Genomic DNA, 21526 nt, shown 5'->3' on the forward strand with positions numbered 1-21526 from the left:
CCGGCTCGTCGCTCGAACTTTCCAACGGACAAAAGTGGTTCAATTTCACAAGGAAGCACTTTCCTTTCCCCGGGGTTAGTTAAAATATACCCGTACGCCCGTATTCACCTCCGAAAGGTTGATGGTGAATTATTCATTCTCATCCGGTTTCACCGCACCTGAGGCTTCCTACTTCCCCGGTATTGCTTGCTTGCTTTGGTCCAGTCGCCGGGGTTTGATACCGCGCACCGTAAACTACAATGTTTTATTAATTCTTTACCTCATTCCGTTAGTCCCGGACCCCGACGGAACAGTACAGTACAGCCTCCTCCGCCCGGCCGCATTGCTTAGAGATTGAGGTTTATTACATTCCTGGGGTAGAATGCAGGTACCTGACTCTGGTCGCAGGCTTGCTCACACACACACAAACCAAGCCAAGCCAAGCCAGGCACTGATTGACCGCAAGGTTAAATTTGTTTTATGTGCTCAACCGTCTCTGACCCACTGGTGTGTCCCGGGGGCCGTTTGGAAGGATGCCAACTAGTGGAGCACACATAGGATGTGGACGCTGGCTGCTAGTGGTATACTTCAGCAGTGAATGTTTGACTTGAACTTGTCCACAAACATTTGAGAGAGTGGAAACTCTAGGTACTGTATTTGAATGTGGCTGCAGGGTTCCGCTGATAAGGGGTAGGAGAATGGAAAAAAATGAATCCTACACTGTAAAAAACAAGTGGTAAAAACGATAAAAATAAAAAAAAAAATGTAAAAAGGGGGAAAGTTCAACTTCAAAAAAAGTATAGAATTTCTGCGAAAACAAGTCAAATATTAGCAAAATTAAGATAAGAAAAAAATCGAAAAGTTTTAGAGGAAAACGGAAGGAAAGTGTAATGGAAGAAAAAGAAATAATAAAATCAAACATTTAAACATGGAAACAATATAACAATTCAAACGGGGAAAACTATGGGTAGTACAAATTAACCATGGAAAATCTGGTGCAGAATACGTTGAAGAGAATGCATCACAAGTAATTACCCACTTCTCAACAGCAAACTAATATGGAACATAGTCTTCGATACGTTCTTCTGAATTACAAACAGTTGTCGAATTTGTGACTGCTGTTCGGGCCATAATGGCAACTGAAAACGCAGCATCCAGCACCTCAACATCGACAGCCAGCACTATCAGCGAGAAAGTTGATACCAATAACGACGGGTTTACGCTGGTCACCCGTAAGTGCAAAAAGTAGGAAAAAAAAACCTGTCATCGCGTGCACCGAAACAGCTTTAATGATGATGACCGATCCTGACGTGTACAACAGGGGAGGAATGAATGGCTTTCCAAACTTTATTCATATTGTAAATATATAAAAGGGAACACGTCGTCGATAAGTTACCGGAATGAGCCGGTTCAAATAAATGAATTGTAAAAAAACAGAAATTCTTATTTGCAGTAACGTCGTGTTGAAAAATTATTGTAGAAATAAGTAAGTGATAAAATGTGATACAGGTTCAAATGGGTGAAACGGAAAATAGGAATCAATACAGAAAGATGCAATACACGAAAAAGAAAGAATGAAAAAATGAATGAACTGATAAAATGTACAAAAAGGGAAAAAACGAGAAATTTAAACCATATAATAAATCGAAAAACACAAATAAAAGTTCAAAATTAAAACAATAAAAATAGAATGAAAAATAAAGGAAAAAATGAAAGAAGAAAAAACAACAGAACATTACAGGTAAAAATTAAAAAGAATGTTGAATGAAAAAAAAACTAAAAAATAGGTGAAATATAAATTATGGAAATAACATCGACTATTTGAATATGGAAAATACCCAACACTGAGAAAAAGGAGACAAAATGAATAAAGTTGAAATAGGAATTAAAAAAATGAAAAAATCCAGAAGACGAATTTCGCGCTAAATCGTATTCAGAGTTGGCAAAACCCTCTCAGATTTTAATGAAACTTTTTGTACATGAAGACCTTGCCACAAAAAGCCACTTTGCATACTTCGTTTTTCCAAAAATGATCTAGACTGTCTTTTGAGAAGGATCAAACTTTTTTTACCAATTTTTTCAAATGGCTATAGTCTAAAAATGACAAATCCTACAAAAAAATGTTGTAGGAGTGAATTTCACAACATTAATAAAAAGTAAAAGTTAATGAAAAAAAAATATTTTGAGGAGTATTGAAAGAAACAAGTTTCAGAGAACAGGAAAAATGATAAAAGGAAAGGGAAAAATGTAGAAAGAAAAACTGAACAAGCGATAAAAACAGAAAGAATGCAAAAATGAAAAAAAAATATTGTGAAAATGACAAAAAATGGAAACAATAGCCTCAATGAAAAACGAGAAAATAGATTAATTGACCAAGGAATGAAACGGAAAAAAGGAATTGTTGAAAATGAGTTATGAGAAAATCAATGAAAGAATAAAAAAAGGAAAATTGTAAAAATAAATTTGAAAATGGGAAAGGTTAAAAATGACCGTAGAAATAAAAAAATGCAAATGATCGGAAGTAAAAAAAGTGAACAATAGAAGGAAGTAAGGAGGAGAAATAATCTAAAATAGAGGCAAAAGAAATAAAGACAAAATGACAAGAAAATATAGAAACGGGAAACGTTTAAAACTGAAACAAATTAGAGAAACTACAGTTAAATAAAAACAAAACAAAAAAGCAAAAAGTCACAATAAAAATATTGACAAGGCTAAAAGATTGTTATTGAAATGTAGAGAAAGAAATATTTTGAGCAGAATAATGCAGAAAATGTAGAAATTAAAAGATACTAAAACGAGACATGTTCATAAAAAATTCTAAATGAGGAAGAATTTTAAAAGTACAAGAATGGAAATTTTTAAAGCATTGTAAAAGGTAAAAAATTGGATGCAAAAGCTAAAGAAATAGTCGTAAAAATGGAAAAATAATCTTCGACATACTGGAAAAGGCAAAAATGGGCAAAATCACGAGAAAGTAAAAAATAATAAAACTTTTTAAGGAAAAATGAGAGAATAAAAATGATTTGGGACGTATAAAAAATAAACCGCTTGAGGAACATGTACATAGAAAATGGAGCAAGAGGGACATTTAAAAAAATGGTCAGAGAGTAAATAATGGAAAAACGAGAAAAGAGTGAAAATTGAAAAGATACTATTGAAAATAAATAAAATAAAGAGAAGGAATAAAAAAAAAAGAAAAACAGAAACAATAAATACAAAAATGGAAAGAAATGAAAATGAAATGAACACAGTAGGCGAATTGCAGAAATAATATTGGAAATTAACAACAAAATAGTAACAAGAATGTTCAAACTAATAGATTGAATTGGTTTTCAAAATCGGAAATAACAAGAAAAACAAAACAAAAAGAATGGAATACAGAACTTGGCCATAGAAAAAAAATAATAATAAAAAGAACCACAAAACTAAAATTTATTGATAAAAAAATAAAAAAAAAAGTCGCTAAAGGTGTGGACGACGGGATCAATAAAGTAGGAACATGAACTAAATTATTTAAAAAAACTAGAAAAGAATAAAGAAAAAACAAATTTTAAATAAAAGGAATAAAATAGGAGATACTTTTAACTGGAAAAGATGGAAAAAATACCGACAGGTATAACAAATTGCTATAAATTGAAACAATAGAAGAAATGAAAAATCGAGAAAAAAATGAAGAATAAACCCCAACAGGAACTAAAGGGGAAATAATGGAGAATAAAAATAAAAGAAATAATAATAAATTGACGAGAAACTATAAGAAAGAAACGGAGGGAAATAGATATTGAGCAAATTAGACGAATGAAAAATTAAAAACGAATTAATATAACAAAATTTAAAAACTAGATTAAAAAATGGAGCTCAAATGTGATAAATGAAATATTTTTTTGAAGAATAAAGAAAATAAACTAGATGAGAATGCAAAGAAAAATCAGAAAAAAATGAAATAATGAAAGATAAACTCAGTTACTAAAACGATAAAATTTTGAATAGAACGGACAAAATAAATTGATTATTATTTTAAAATACTGAATTGTTTAGAAAAAATAATAAAATGTGCAATAAGAAAATAACAGAATAATCGTAAAAAACCAGAACAAACACAAAAAATTAAACAAAAAATATTGAAAAATAAGGAAGCGAACGAAAAATACAACGAGAAAAAAGTATTATAAGAAAATGTTGGAGCATCGATTAAAACACAAAAAGAAGATTTAAAAGAAAACAGCGAACGAAAAAATGAATAAAAACAAATCTAAAATGAACGTTTTAGCAAAAATTCGAAAATTAAATAGGAAAAAAAAACAAAACTAAATGTTGCGAGGAAAATTTAAAAAAAAATCGAACTTTAAATGAAAATTGAATGCAGCAGACAAAGAAACAGCAATAAAAATTGGCAAACCATCTTCAAAGTAGTGTAAAAGGGACAAATGAGCAAAACAAACATTTTTAAAAACAACGAAAAACAAATCATTGGAAGCCGGAAATGAAAAAAAAAATGATAAAAGAAATAAAGCGAGAAAGTAAATACAATGAAACTTCTTATGGAAAAATGAAAAAAAAAAGAAATAATTTGAGACGAATGAAAAAAAAATTATTCTCTTGATGAAAATGTAAGTAGAAAAGAAAAGAAAATGAAGATTTTAGATAATGGGAAAACTAGAAAAGAGCGAAAAGAAAAAAATTGTTATTAAAAAAATAAACTAAAGGAAGTGTTGAAGGAAAAAAATGGACGGGTGAATGACCTATTAGGTTAAAACCCGGTCAACAAAATCAATCATTCAAGAAAATAAAATAAAAATTACAATTTTAGAAAAATAATGCAAAAATCTTGGCAACATGGCTGATATAAAAAATAAAAAACTTTCGAAATTTATGAAAATGAAATATACAATTTGAGAAAACTAGACAAAATGCTAATAGAAAGCGGAAAAAGTAGGAAAGTTACAGAAATGATCAGTAGGGAAAAGTAAAGGAAAATGGAGAGAATAGAAAAATAAAACAAAAGGCAAATAAATAAACTTAATTAAATAAAAAAAAATGTTTCACTCAATATTAAAAAATATTTGTGCATTGTAACCTTTTATTTTTAAGATATTCAAAATGTAAAAAAAAGAATTTTGCACCGCCAAGCTAACGCATTTGTGCCTATTAACTAAAAAAAAACAATGGACAAAAATAAAAAAAATAATTAGTAAACTAAAATCAATTTAAAAATTGGAAAATGTCAAAAAAGAACGAAAAAGATAAAAAAAATAAAAGTTGTCCGTAGAAAAAAAATGATAAACAAGAAAACAAAAATTTATTGGCAAAAAATTAGGAAAATATTAATTTGGTTTGTGGAAAATGGAAACAAAAGAGTTGTTTCTAGCAGAATGCAAAAAAATCCAGGAAATAATCGAAATAATAAAACAGAAATGGGAATTGAACTAATTTATTTTAAAAAAAGCTAAAAAAGAATGATGGAAAAATAAATTTTGAATTAAAGGGAATGAAAGAGTAGATTTTCTTAACTGGAGAACGTTGCAAAAAAGATACCAACAGGAATAAAAAATTGCAATAAATTGAAACAATAGAAAAAAAAATGAAAAATAGAGACACAAAAATGGACAAAAAGAATCAACTTGCAAAAAGGGAAAATCATGAAAAATAAAAACAAAAGAAACCAATGATAAATTATGATAACAAAAGTAAAATTTAAGACAAGAAATTACTAGAAATTAAAAAAAAAACAAGATGAAAAAATTGGGTGGACATGTGAAAAAGGAAATATTTGGTGAAGAATTACAAAACCAACTGAAAAAGAGTGCAAAAAATGTAGAAAAAGGTAAAAAGAGTGAACAAATTAAACAACGGAGCTTAGTTATTTAAGCAAAAAAAAAATAAAAACTGGAGAGAAAAAATTAAGAAATGAAGTAAAGAAAAGTGTTTAACAACTTGATTTGATTGAAAAATAATAAAATTCGAAAAATAAAAATAATCGTAAAATATCCTTCAAAATAAAGAAATAGGGAAAATAGACAAAATGAACAACTAGAAAAAGGACAACAAGAAATAATAAAAAAACATACCAAAGGAAACGAAAGTAAAATACAATGAGAAAACGTTGAAACATAAAATAATAAACAAAAGAAAATTTAAAAAAATGTGATGAACACAAAAACAAATGAAGAAAACACGAAACCAAAGCAAATTAATAGATACACAAAATAAACAATTGAGCAAGAATTAAAATATATAAACAGAGGAAGAAGAGACAAAACATTAAAAGTTCTACAGTCAATGAAAAAAGAAAACCAGAAATGCAGAAATGGCTAGGAAAGGGAGGGCTGATGTGGTGAAGAGATGCCGCATGATGTAGAAAACTTGGAAAACAAAAAAACAGATAGTTCAAATAATTATTAATGCAAACATAGAAGAATAGAGAAAATATAAAATTTGCGAGAATGAAAATTATATTCATATTGGGATGGTTTGAAAATTTTCAAAAAAAAAGTAAACAGAAAATGTATTGAAAAATGAAGGAGCATTAAATATACAGATGAAAGACAAAAATAACGTGAAAAAGGAAAAAAAATATGAAAAAAAAATTGTAAAAAAGAAACAAAAGAAAAAAAATTAAAAAACATGAAACTTCTGAAAAATGGGCAGAAGGAGGCAATAGATAACTAAATCATTCATAAAAACGAAGAAAAATAATTTAAAGCCACCTGAAAATGGGAAATAAAAACAAACCAGACATGGAAAGGACATTTTCAGATGAATGATATTAAAGGAACGTAACGATAAAAATGAAAAAAACGATAAATTCAAAAAGAATTACACAATAAATTTGATGAATGGAATAAAAACAAGAAATAATATGATGAGAATTTTCTTAAAATTTTAATAGATTGAACAAAGTGGCAGACTGCCAAAAAGTAAACAATAGACAAAAAATTGAAACGCAAAACTTAAAAAAAGACGAACAGCTGGCAGAAACAAACAACAGGAAAAAAGAGAAAAATTGAAAATAAAAGAGAAAAGTGAAAATAGAACTAATGGAAAATAATAAAAGGTATAATAAATAACTACATAAGAAAACCAAAAGAAAGTTAAACAACAAAAAGCAAACATAAGAGAGGGTAGTAGAAATGAAAAAGGTGCTTAGGTAAAGATATAGAAATGGGTTAAGGGAAATATTTTGAGAAGCATGACCAAATAAAACATTTTGAGGAAAATGTTTATGAAAAATAGACAAAGAAACACAATTATAGAAATGGACAAAAAATGCAGAAAATGGAAAAAAAAAACGAAAAAATAAAAAAGTTAAACTATTTATAAAAAATAAAATAAGAGAAAATGAAAAATCTGAGAACGAAAATTATTGCAAAATTTTCATGTTTATTTATTCGACCTTTGCCCGCACTGAGTGCACCATTCTGGACCATAGATATCGGCCCATCAACACATAAACCAGAACTAACGGCTTTACCTCCCTTCCGAAGGCAAACGTGACCGGAGAGATTTTTCGTCTACGAAAAAAATTACGACCTCGGCTGAGATCGAACCAAGACCCACTGGGCTGAGAGGCAGTTACGCTTGCCACTCGATCACCAGCGTCGTCTTTTATGTTGTCAGGTTGAAAATGTACTGCAAACATGTGGAATGAAGGAACGAAATGAAAAACTGAGACTGAAAGTTGGAAAAAACGGACAAATGAAACTAATAGCAAAAAGGTAAAACTAAGTAAAAACTTAGAAAAAGGAATCGAAAGAAAATAAAAAGCAACCACAAGAAAATATATGAACGATGGTAAATGGAGAATTTCAATAAATAAAGCACTGAAAATGGGCCAAAACCATACAAAAAATAAAAACCTTCATGCAAAAAAAAAAATAAAAAATGATCCTAAAGGAGCTATCAAAAAGCAGCAGAATGACAAAAGTACTAATCAAGAATCGAAAAAAAGAAAAATGATAACATAAAAATAGAAAAAGTAGAAGAATGTAAAATTATAGAAAACAAAAAAAACTACAACTAGATGAACAAAATAAAATAGAAAAAATGGACAAAATAAAATGGAGTTGGAAATGTGGGAAAAAGTAAAGAAATAATTCAACATGTAAGAAAAGAAAAATAAATACGAAAAATAGAGCTACACGGACAAACGAAAAAAATACAAGAAAGATGAAAATTGTCAAAAGGAAACGGAAAATACGAAGAATTGAATGCACATTTCGAGAAGAACGGCGAAAATTGAGACAAGAAGACAATGGAAAAATCAATAAAACAAAAAAATCGTAAATGAAAAATGAAAAAAAGAAAGGAAATTATTACAAAATTGAAGAGGCAAGTTATGCGATGGAAAATACTGAACAATAAGAAAAAATGGGAAATTGAGAAAATTTTTAAAAATAAACAAGTAAAATAAATAGCGAAAAGTTTAAAAAAATAAAAAAGCAAAATTAGCAATGATGGCAAAAAATTAAAAAAATATCTAATTAGGTAGAAATATGGAAAAATGGTTTTAAAAGCTCAGTTTGAGTAGTTTGAGGGCAAAACAAGCATAAAAGAAAGTCAAAAGAGTGTAAAAAACGTCTACAAACAAGTAATGTAAAAGAACTGGGTGAAGGAAAGAAATGCGAAAAAATAAACAAATTATATTGCTAAAGAAAAAAACAAAGTTTCAGAAACAAAAAATCAAAAAAAATAATGAATTGAAATTGAAAAAGGTTGTCAAAAATAAACAATGTAATTATTCATAGAGATCTTCGAAAGTTTTGTTCGAACCAGAAAAAAAAGTAGCGATTGACCTTAAGGTTGAAGCTTGCCGCCAAAAGATGTCCGTTTGCCATAAAATTACAGCACTCTTTCATTAAAATGTTTCGTTACTATAAATGGCAGGTTTAAATCGAGGGTAGAGATGTAAGAAATAAGGGACGAGAACTGATGAGTTCGAAATGGAAAATGAGATGGGAGAGAGTTGAGCTCGTACATCTTACCTCTCTCATCTCATTTAAGGGCTAGCTAAAACGTGGGATGAGCAAAGCGAGTAGTGACAACTTCTCACTGAGAAGAGAAAGATGAGACAGTGAGAGCTCTATGATAGGAAGTGAATTATGATAAATCAGTGAATATGATAACCCTGTTGAGAGATGCGAGTGGTACGAGAAAGAAAGTGTGTCGTCAGAAGCGAATGGTGAGAGCTGAAGGCAGTGATTATTAGTACAAGATGAGAGATAAGCTACAAGAGCTTAGTCGAGTTTATGATGAGATGAGATGACAGATGCGAAGTATGAGAAACAATATATGTTAAGTAGGTATGAGGAGATGAGTTATAAGACGAACGAATAAGTAAGGGGCATGTAGCGACCCTAATTTAAAGACATGTTCTGGTTTACAGCACAGCAATTTTACTTATATTTGTCAGACCTTTATGGAATGTGATATTTGAATGTGGGTTTGGTCTAGAAAAACTCTAGTAAGAGAACTGCGGAGAGAAAAACAGCATTTTTGGCAACGTATGCCCCGGCATTGTACGGCAACACGTCCAATGTTATAAGGATAGGCAATGTTCGATTGGATTCGTTTTTTGACAGCTAAACGCGAATCCAATCGATCCAAAATGGAGTCTCCGCAGTTCTCTTTCTAGAGTTTTTCTAGTTTGGTCGGCAACTTCAAACGGTAATGAAAAGTCTTCCGTTGGGTATTCTGAACACCAAATTATTGACGTTTTGTATGGAGCGTAATAGTTATCACGGAGCCGCGCGATAAATGCGTAAATGTAAGAAGAAAACCGTGTTAAAAATCATGCGATTTTATGAAGTAAAAAAGCAGTCAAGGAAGCACTCCAATCACGAAACTTCCGGATAATACAAAATCAGAGAATGTAAAATAAAATCACGTAAAAAGACGTTAAAATCAATCCAATATTCGAAAAAATGATATATTCACCATTCGTCGAAAGTTTAAATTTAGTAAACAATCTCAAAATGAATTACCGTAATTCCTTCCAAACCTGTCCATTAATCTCCTCGGATGTTCGTCGTAAAATATCCACACCGCGCATACTGCGGAAAGTTCGACAGCTCCCCGACAAAGCTCGAATTAATAGGTCCAAGTTCTTTCTGCAAGAGCCGGAGAAAACTGCAACCCACAACACTGGCAGCGAAGTTTAATTATAAATTCTCTGTACCCCTCGAGTTGCTGCGCGCCCAAGGGCGGAACCAGCAAGCAAGAATAAACAACGCAAGGCAAAGTTAAAGCACATCGCAATCGTCCTTTTCGGCAGTGGCAGGGGGTGGTACGGGATATGTCCCGTTTCGATTCGTGGTGACCGGTAGGAAGAATCGAAAAGCTGCTGGTCGAATTAAGGGAAAGGAGTAATTTCAATTTTTTATATATTGAATTTTATATTTTTTGTCAGTTTAATATTCATCAAAAAGATCCATGGCATGTCAAAACTAAGAGAGCTTTTTAATAATTTAATCCATCTAATTTAAACTGTTAACGAAGGAGGAAAGTTTTCTCAAAGAGAAACTTGCACGCAACTTGCGTGCAAGCATTAGCGTCGTCCACTGCGAATTGTGAACGATGCTACGACGTCAATGGCGACGATTGATGGAATCCTACCGAACAAAGAGCCGTTCGATCAAATCGATTCACCCTCCGATCTCACTCGCCGACCTAACAGCAGCAGCAGTTGCTTCAACTTCAGGAAACTATTAAGAACAAAATTCAATACAAGTACTTTTTCTATTAAGATTGATTGAAATTGTTTCGTGCGGGTGGCTGAATGCTGCGGTCCCCTGCTACTGGATGGGAGGGAACATTTACTTCTCGGCTATCGTAAGTTTTAATTACAGAAATCGGATTATGAGTATCAAAATTAATATTGAAAATGGTAATGGCGGCGTAAGTATGGTAGATTGATAAAGTTTTGTTGAAGGAGGAAGCTGAAGTATCTTGAATTTCCATGGCAAAGCAATTTGAATATAACTTCTGAGAAATCTATCAAATGAATTCTCACAACCATTTGCTATACCCAAAAACAAATTATTCATCCTTGTTTACACTCGAATCAATTTAATTAAGACATAAACATTGATATTCCCATTTCTCAGAAGCATCTCTTCCAGATGAGCACAGGCAGCTTGTCGGAAGATAATAATTTTGTAGCTCGAATTGGCCCAGGGGAGGTGTATCATACGTAGATATATTGATGCCGTTTTGAGATAAGCTCGGTATTTTAACACCCTCCCCCTTCCCGTCGCCACTGGGGTAAGACGAATATTCTCTTTTGGGAAGAATGTATCAATTTCGATTGCAAGGAGATGCACGCTATCAAAAGGATGGATAGCTTCACTTGCATTCCTTCTGGGGGCATATAGATGTATGCAATAAAATGAAAATTACTCCGGGTAGGCCCTTTATTAGTCCAAAGCCAACTCTTCTTTAGGCGGTGCATACAATGGGGAATGGTAGAAACTTGTTTGCATACTTGTTGAAGTCGTTGTTTAAGGTATTAAGTACAATGTATAGTCGGGTGATTTAACTTTTGAAAGAAGCGCGTTAGTATCTTGGTCCATCAGTGAGAAGAGTATTCTGTCCGGCTTAAAATATCATCCTATTTTTTTTTCTAATCGGATAACAAGCAGCACTAGAATTATGTGAGTCCTTGCTTTTGTCCTATCCAATTATATACTTAATTCGATCTTCTTAGAGGGGAGATGAGAGATGATAGACAATACTTTATCCAATGAATGGTTTCAAATGCATAAGCTGATAATCGGAACAGCGTGTACAATTGGATCAATTAAAAAAAGAAAGCTCTCATATCCACTGGACACCACATTACATGGCGACATGACCGAGGACTCTAGTGATATGGGGTAACTTACTCCCTGTCAGAATGTGAATTGTACACCAAAAACTAACTATCAGAATGAAGGTCCGCGTGACCATCCAAGAACGCACGCGTATATAGAAAATGCCACACGGTTACAAAATCCTGTCTTGTACACGCGAAGTCACATGAACGCGAGCACACGTTACAGACACGTTAACGTACGAACGCTTAAGCCCTTCGCGATTAACAACGCACACCTACGTTCGCGATCGTGCAAACCTAATAACACCCTGGTAATAAGGAGAACGTTTTAGCGCTCGCGAAGTTTCAAACGCTGTCTCAAACACGAACCTACAAACGTCCGTTTTCGCGCGCTCATGAATCGGTCACGTTCGGAAACCAACTCTCTGTCTTAATTACTTAGGTCCATACATTCAGTAGAACCAATCAAAAAATAAAGCTCATATCCACTGGACAACACGTTCCATGGCTACATTACCGGGCACCTCTAGTGATATGGAAGATCACACACTCTTTTAGCATCTTAGCAGTACACCAATAAATAAAGTATTAGATTAACGGTCCGCGCGCGATTATCCAAGAACACACGCGAATATGCGAAAGGTACACGGTTATAAAATAGAATTTATATACGCGAAGTTACATACACGTTAGCACACGCGACATACAAACGCACACGCGATCGAACACGTTAACGTACAAATGCTCGAACCCTTCGCGATGATACATGCGATCGCGAGTCCCTACGTCCGCACATACCTGAACCGTACAATGAATATCACATTCAGAATCACGGCCCGCTACAATTGGCCTAATGCAGTGTTTTAATGGGCGACATTGCGAGAAATATCAAAGCATTAGCAAAAGAGCCCCTTTCGAACAATTTCAAAGTTTAATCATGGTGTAATTCAGATATAATGAGCATTTTATTCGAGTTGACGATTACTCTATGTTTAATTTTATTATTTTTTCCGGTTTTTTTTTTATTTTTATTCCGGTTTTGTGTTTGTACTTCTTGTTTGAAATTTCGTCTTTTTCTCATGCACTTTTTATTTTTATTTATTCATTTTTTTTCAAGGGGACATTTTGTTTCCTCGAAACTCGTGAGACTAAAATGATTATGAAATAAATTAAAAAAATTATACCAGCGAAACTGCATCATGCAAAAGAGCAACTTTGTCGCAGATTAACAAAAGAAAATACGGGCGTGACAATAATCCAAGAACCATGGACACACCACGGTGAAGCAAGACTCTAGAAAAACTCAGAAAAATTACTAGGAATTTAAACCGGGCTAAATGAACTGGGATGAGTATAATCAGTCTCTTTTGACATGTAATATAGCAATTAGTACATCTCGAAGAAAGAGCTGGAGACTGATGTGCAAGCGGATTAAACATATTCTCAGCGTTGCCCGACTACGAAAAGCTCTTTCAACAGAAACACTTAGTATCATGATGAAAAAATATTTCCCTGGTACGTTTCCAATTAATAATATACAAAAACAGAATCAAATTGAAGCAGAGCCTGAAATAATTAGCACGCTAGGAAATACGACACTGACTATGAAAACAAATAAGGGATGTCATCAGGGCGGAGTTCTATCACCCTCATTGTGGTCATTAGTTGTTGAAATCATTAACTGAAACGAGATACGAAGTGATTAGATTTGCAGATGATGTTGTAATCTGCATGAGAGGCTAATGTGACTATGTCATGTCAAATAGAATGTAATCTGCACTAAACTTCATTTTGAAGTGGTGTGAAAAGGAAGGCCAGTTCATAATTCCCTCCAAAACAATCATATTCCCAATTTCTCAAAAAAGGAAATAATCCATATCAACACTTTTGCTCAACGGAACAGTAATTGAAATGTCATCTGAGGTAAAGTATCTGGGATAAAAAGAACTAAACTGGAATGTACGTATTGAGCAGGTTTAGGCAACTAGTGTAGTGCTCTTTGGGTGTGCAGTAGAACAATTGGTAAAAAATAGGGTCTCCGACCAAGTATTGCTCAGTGGTTGTACTCTACAATAGTCAAATCAAGAATAACATATGCCTTGCTAGTTTGGTGGCCTAAAACAAAGAGACATCAACTCAAAAAAATTTACTTTACGCTTGTCCGGACATGTCGCAGACTCAGGTGATTCGAATTTAATGCCAAAAGATCCTGACTCCTGCGTTGCAGGAGACAAAGAGTTAAGTAGCCGGGAAACTCTAAGCTTGTTCATTGACCCTACTCCACGCTTTTCTAAACTTTCTTACTTTAAATCCTTGCTCTTCCTTGAGTACTATGGCTCTTAATATTTGAAAAATACTTCACCTTCCAGTTCGCTTCAAAAATGAACTATTTGACAGGATCTGGCCGACAATTTGGTACAACACAGACTAAGAGTCCTAGGCAAAGGAAAATTGGAGCCTTTTGATATTTCGACTGCAAATCCCAAACAGGTGATAAACTCCATCCGAAGTGGTGTCCCTAACTGGGAAGACAAGTGGGATATCACAATAGATCTGAATACAGGTCGCAGTAGTTCGTTTCCTACAGAAAAGGCATGCTTCAAACTTAAATAATAGTTTTTACCTTTTGGACGGAGAATATCTACCCTGTTGCGTCTGCAAGAACAAAACCAGCATTCACAGCTCATTCGATTCACCATTTTGCCATGCAGGGTGGCCACTCCTATCGATTTGTGTCTTCCCTACCGATTCACAGACGACCATTTCTTATTCCTACCAAAAACTACCAATTTTCAGTGATTTAGGGCCCAACCGGCACCATCATTCATTTTTCATTCAGGTTTGGTCTGAAATCTCATAGGTGCTTTGTGAATATAATCCAGTAAAAACATCTTTTTTCAACTTCTTTGAAAGGTCATTAAATTAATTTTGTTGTTTCAGCGTTCTCATATTTTGCAATTCTATCTCAGTTTGGAACACAAACGATAACTACCGATAATCTTCTAGTGAATCTACCGAAACTCAGCTAGCTAGCCATTGCGCTGTCATAATTGCCTGAGAGTATAGGAGAGTGAAAATGCGCTCTGTCGCTATACCGATGAGCGCTTGACGTCGTTTTGCAGAATATTCGAGAATATTCCATTCTCGTGCAACATTATTATTTTTATTATTTAGCTCCAATAACAGCCAATGATTCTGCCAGCGTCGAAAATTACACAATCTCAAATTACTTTTTTTAAAAGAGAAAAAACGCCTTATCACACTCTGCTCCAACAGAAAAGAATTAAATATTTTTCTTCTTGCATTTTTAGCTGCAGAATTTCTTGACAAATCGCATATTAGACACTTGATTAAAAAACAAACACAACTTTAAACTAAGCTGACGCCAGCACTTGCCAACACCTTTCATTTTCATGACCCCTATCCACACTTGTACAGCGCCATAAATTACCATCGCCTACTTATCCAAACATCGAACGAACACCTCTCACTCTCTTGCTGCTCTACCGGCGCCCTTCTTTTAGCGGCCCTTACACGTTCAATATTTTTGTCAATACCAGTATTGACGATATTGTTGCAATATTTCAGTCCCGTTTGAAATCCACATCGTCAATACAACTTTTTTCCATTACACGTACAATACTTTAGTCAATAGTCTCTAGTATTGACAAAAATATTGAACGTGTAAGGGCCGCTTTTCTCACTGTGCTATACTAGCGAGAGCGAAAATCGCTTGCAAAAACGATCACGACCGAACATGTCGGTGCACGCTGAAAATTAAATTTATTTTTATTCACTCATCACATCGAATAACTTTGCGCAGACTTAGCCTATATTGGAACACAACACAACACATTGATGTTCACTTGAACATGAAATCTTCAGATCTCGATGGTTTCTGGAAGCCACTATTATTCTTCACTGCACTGCATTAAACCGCCGCCATCGCGGCCAAATGCTCCAATCGAAGAACGCCTGTGAAAAGCAATTGAACCCGCATTTTTAAAGCGAAAAACCCTAGAAAAAACACTCCAAATTCCACACGACCGCGTTCCGAATCACGATTTGTGATATAATTCCCGCGGACAGAATATTTTTTAATCTAAACGCGGCAGCTAAATTTCAATTCAAACCACGCCACGGCGCGTTCGCTGATGAACTGAACGAAGAAAAAGTAGATGAGTGTTCTGTGCACTGCGCAGACGCGCTCGCTGTGTTGAAGGGAGCGAGGGAGAGCGATCTGCGCGGGGATGATCGCGGATGCTCATATCATCGTCAGCAGTGATGATGATGATGAGTAGGGTGCCCAGATGTTCGCTGTTTTCTGATACTCTAAAAATATTGCGCACCGACAAGTATTGTAAAAGTAAATAACCGGTTTAAAAAAATTTCGGGTGTGCCGCAGAATACCGATTTCTTTAATAATGTGAACCCGATATTTATGGCTAATAAAAGAGATGGGACATAACCGGTGCGTTGTGTAACTGTACTCAGGGCTGACAATTGAAATCTAACAGGGTCCCCATTTACAGTTTAGGAGCATGGGCGGGTGAATGATCAGTGACAAAATGGCGAGGACCACAACGGGACGTGTGCACATAATCGTTACCAACCGCAGACAGTGACGATTATGTGCACACTTTGTGTTACACTGCGACCCGTGGAGTGATTTCGTTTCGTGTATGCTGAGGCCGGGTTTTATGCCATTTTCATACCGCTTTTCAGTGGCTACTGCGGTGTATATCATGTTGATCCTTGAACTTGGTTATACAGTTTTAGGAGCCATCACAATCTATAACACTTAAAAAAATATACTTTTTTTTTCTGATTTTCCCGAAGATTTTTATTCTAATTATTCTAATTTCAATGATTTGCTTACAACAAATCAAAGGGATGATGTCTGAATGAAGGACAGGCAGATCTGCGCGCATTGTCGGCTTTTAATCTGGAAAACTCCATTTGATTTGCTGCTAAAAAATTCATCACATCTCGCATCCCAGTATCAGCAACAGCTCCAACTCAGCTTCTCGCTGTCATTTTGTCAGTGGAATAACTGTCACGTAAAAAAAAATCTGTACCTATCTGTACCGTGCAGAGTCTGTACCAAACATACTTAAAAAATATGTACCTTTCTAGATAAATCTGCACTTGTGGTATCACTGGAATCAAGGTATGAGAGTAGTGATATTTTCGGCCGGCGTCACACAAACTCGTTCCGACCTTGTTGTCGAACAGCTTTTTCAGGGCTTCTTTCTACTTCTTCTTCGCCATTATCTTCACTGGACGGCCGCTAGCGGCCTTCCGCTCCACGCTCAGAGCTGCCAGGATCCGGATGTACTCACGGGCATGTTTTCTCATTATTTGCTCATTATTCCGCTGCAGGGCAGAATTTCTTGAAAAATGCATATTAATCCACATCTTTGCCCTTCGTAGAAGCAATTTCAATTGTTTTCCACGTCAACATTTTATCAAATCAAGAGAAATCAGCAAAACAAAAGTTTGTTTACAAATCTTATTAGCACTTTTCAAAAATTAATATATAATTGTACTGTTTGACGGCATTTATGGAGTATGTTTTGCTTTTCTCAAATAAAGAAAAATTATGCATTCACTTTGAATAGACTGTTTTTATGTTTTGATGGTTTTATGTTTTGATGGTTTTATGCTTTGATGGTTTTATGTTTTGATGGTTTATGTTTTGATGGTTTTATGTTTTTTATGATTACCCCTAGCTTCAACATCCTATAGTCGAGTGCTAAATGTTAAAAGCGAATAAAAATTAGATCTACTCCTTCTTTCGTGATATTAGCGACCCTATACTCAGACTACGCTGTATACATATAATGTTCAGATGTTAAAATGTCAATTATGTAACCAAATAGCACATTACGAAAAGTGCTGCGCGAAAGTTGCCCAATAAAGGAAGATAATTATTTTAAACATAGTTTGTAACTTTATAGCATACAGTTTGTAGAGATTGGGTGACTTTAAATGATAGCCACTGCATAAAATAAAATTCCAAAGAAAAAAGATCCAGTAAATTCAAGTTGATTTATTATTTTAGCTATGCAATGCAAACATCAAAAGAATGTAGTGCTAATTTCACACTTTCCAAAATGACTCACAATCGTAGCTCCGTACTTCACCAATTCCGGCATTCGTGTGAAAAAATAATAAATCGCAGCAACCGTCAAATTCGCCGAACGAACACCCATAAATGTAACAAAACGTACTTCCAAGTATCAACCCGACACCACCTCTGCCAGCCAAGTTCCGCCAGACCATCAATCTATTTATTGCAGCTTTGCTTTGGGTCGCCTTAGCGGCTTTCCTTGTTGTTTCCGATCATTTACCATCGAGACATCGATGGTCGGTATCACCATCAGCATCAAGTCACGCAACAATGCGCTATAAAGATATCGGTGGTAAAAGTAGAACTTCTGGGAAATATTTCCCCCACCGTTCCTGCCCAGCCTACTTCTCGGTAGAATTATTACGAGCACACATTTAGCGGCGCTCAAGCAGCAGCGCGGGTCAAGTATTTTCCGGGGGTTGAGGTGAGTCACTCTCGGCCGCCCCCATTGTTGTACAAAGTGAGGTTATGTTTTATTCGTGTGCAGCATGCCAAGGGGAAACAAACAGAAAGAAAAAAAAAGGAGCCACTTTGCTCTGTACCTTTGTGCTGGGTGGGAAAAATGAGTAAATGGACTGAAAGCTGCTTTGTTGTGCCGTGCGCTGAGGAGGAGTGTCAGTTTGGAAAATGATCATTCAATTGATGTGATTTTGGCACGTCATTCGTCGTTCCAGAGTGACAATCTTGCTGCGAAAATAAATATTTGGATTGGATTCACGGAATGAGGGTTTGAAATTACATATTGTGACTTGAATTGGCAGAGCGTTGAAACTGTTGCTGGTCACGTAACAACCCTTCCGAAGGTCCTTTTCAGTATGCCGAGCACGTGACGTAGTTGATGTTTTGTTTCGATTTGATTTTTTTTTTCCACCAGGCTCACTAGATAGATTACCAACATCTTTTATAGCGCAGTTATTCGATTGTCTTTCCACCGATTCATGTTGGGGAGGGGTGGAATTTTACGATGACTATAAACTTGACTCCGCAGCATATTGAATATTGCCCAAAACCAAGAGCGAACAACGGGATCGTAACTCGCTGGGCTTTGCTTTCTAGGATTGTTTGGGCTTTTCGCTGTTGAGTTATGTTTCTGTTTTGGTTGTTGAATGTAGTATTATACGTGTTTAGGGGGAATTTAACGTGACTGTAGATTTGTCGCATTTGTCTCATTTTGTGCGTGTATTTTCACTGACAAAAACAAACGCCAAATTGAAAAGGATGGAAAACAATGTTTAGTGTATTGTTTTCATGTTATAATAACATTTTATCCAGATATCAACGCAGAGAAATTGTACAATGTTACAGCATAAAATTATTTGCCAAGCAAGCTATGTGTAATTTACGGTGTCAACAACCAACTGTAAGCAGACTGTAAGTGAACCTCTCCCCTGCAGATTTTATTTAAAGAGTAGTTTTCTCAACTGTCGTAAATTTTTACCTTTCGCCTTCTTCCAACCCAACAATAAAGTTTTTTGGATTACAATTTACAACCATGCCAAACATTCTTTCGCTAAAACTTTTTTTTTTATTAATGTAGAACTTCGCTGGGGTCAGCGGTAGTATGACGTCGTCGAAAGTTTGCGCTAGCAGAAAAGTTGGGGTTGGTTTCAAAAGTCACATAATAAAAGAATGTTCCATTTCGAGCAATTATTGATTGTTTGATTTCCATTCCAATTGCTACAGCGGTCCTTTTTACAGCAATGGAATCCTGTATGGATCAACTGCTTGCATTTATTGTAGTTTTTGGCTTGTGGAACATGTGCACATGATCGAACAGGACGTTATTCAGCCAAACGAGCCCGTCGTAATTCATGTCAATTTATTTTGAATGCTACCCTCAATTCGATATCACCATAAAGCATCCAGTAAAAAAAAATTAATCGTCCACCACACCGTCGATCTCAACTTCACGAGACGGTACGTGAACACGGTGCTGATCCCGAACAGGACGAAACAATATCATTTTCTTGCTGTAGACTGGATTACAGCATTTTAAGCTTGTCCAAAGAAACGTTTGAACTTTTAATCACGTCATATCTTGGGAGAGCTTCAGTAGGTCCGGGGAATCAGTTGTTCGGTTTGATTTAAAATACCGGCCGGTCGGAGTGCCTAGTGACGAACCGTATTTAACATTTGTTTTAATATTAGGGTGTCCTCAGCGTAAACCATTTATGCATCGGCAAAGAACCAGGCGCCGAGGAAATATGAACGAAAATATTAGAAAAGAAAGAAGGGCGTTACGGAAGATATAGAAGCATAGAAGGAAAGTCTGGGTCAGTGAAGAATAATAATGCAGAAAGAGTACCTATCTGTTTACTCGTTTTACTGTCGCAAGATCACAAAACCAATCCGTTCAGACGGAGACGGCGGGTAGGAATAGCTATACTCTGTACAGAAACAAATTCACAAATGCAGTTTTGTATCACTCACACCAAAAGATGGGAAAAAATATTGAAAATATGGTATCGTCTTTATTGTTTCACACAACACTAAGCAGGATAGACGCCCGAACGATTCGAGTGTCACAGTACGAATGCTAAATGGGACTGCTTGAGAGTGTTGAATTGTTGTGTATCGCATTCTCCTCGTCAGTAGCGGACATACCGACTAGGTCGTTAGCTAGATACTAAATTCAAAATTGACAAACAACTCATGCGTAAGGATGAAACGACTGGTATGGGTAGATGTTCTAGTAGGATAGAAATTATGATTTTAACTGGTGAGGACCTATCGAAATCGAAACTTTTTTTTTGGCTATCAAGCCAATACTGGGTCTTCCCTAGGAAGTAAGCTGGGTTAAACCTAAAATTAAATGGGCAAACGCTCAACCTTTTTCTATCTGGTTGAAACAGCTCGCGGCGTTTACATAGTTTAGCAGTGATTTTTTATAAGATGTAATAATAATAATAATAATAATAATAATAATAATAATAATAATAATAATAATAATAATAATAATAATAATAATAATAATAATAATAATAATAATAATAATAATAATAATAATAATAATAATAATAATAATAATAATAATAATAATAATAATAATAATAATAATAATAATAATAATAATAATAATAATAATAATATGAAACGAACAATTATCGCTGCCGTCTATTCTGGGAGCACTGCTCCCCGCAGCGTGTGTGATTTTTTTTCCTCGGTAGAGAATCATTCACTGCTTGTCAATCCCTGAGTTTGCTATCCCAATTGCTCTCGTGTAGGCCAGAATAGTTTTGGTTTTCGCTGTTGCATGTTCGATGATACTTATTGTGTTTGACCGAATGTCTGGGGTGTAGCGGCAGTTGGTTTCCCATCAGTTATTGATTGGTCACTGTGTGAACGTGTTTTAGCGGTGTATGTCGAAGGCATTTTGCTAGCGTTGATTACAGTAAATGAATTCTCTTTATTAGTTTTGGCATATGACTATTCGTACAAAACAGCACGTGATCGTTTGCCATGGGTACATGCATAGAGTACTTTAAATATAAATAATATCTGAAGTTGATTTGCCTTCGAAAGTCAAGTAAGCACGAATAGATAGGTTTAGTCGCATTCTCACCATCCTAGCACTGTTAAGAGTGCCACTGAAAAAGTTTTCTCAA

The 21526-nt window shown here is 34.8% G+C and overlaps 1 protein-coding gene across 2 annotated transcripts in view; it reads right to left on the bottom strand.

The window, feature by feature from the left end:
- The window catches only part of LOC131687088 (serine/threonine-protein kinase 32A), a 279046-nt gene that overhangs the window by 55500 nt on the left and 202020 nt on the right, over positions 1 to 21526 (bottom strand). The gene's annotated exons all lie outside the window — the stretch shown is intronic.

This window comes from Topomyia yanbarensis, chromosome 1 (genome assembly GCF_030247195.1).
Source record: "Topomyia yanbarensis strain Yona2022 chromosome 1, ASM3024719v1, whole genome shotgun sequence".
NCBI lineage: Eukaryota > Metazoa > Arthropoda > Insecta > Diptera > Culicidae > Topomyia > Topomyia yanbarensis.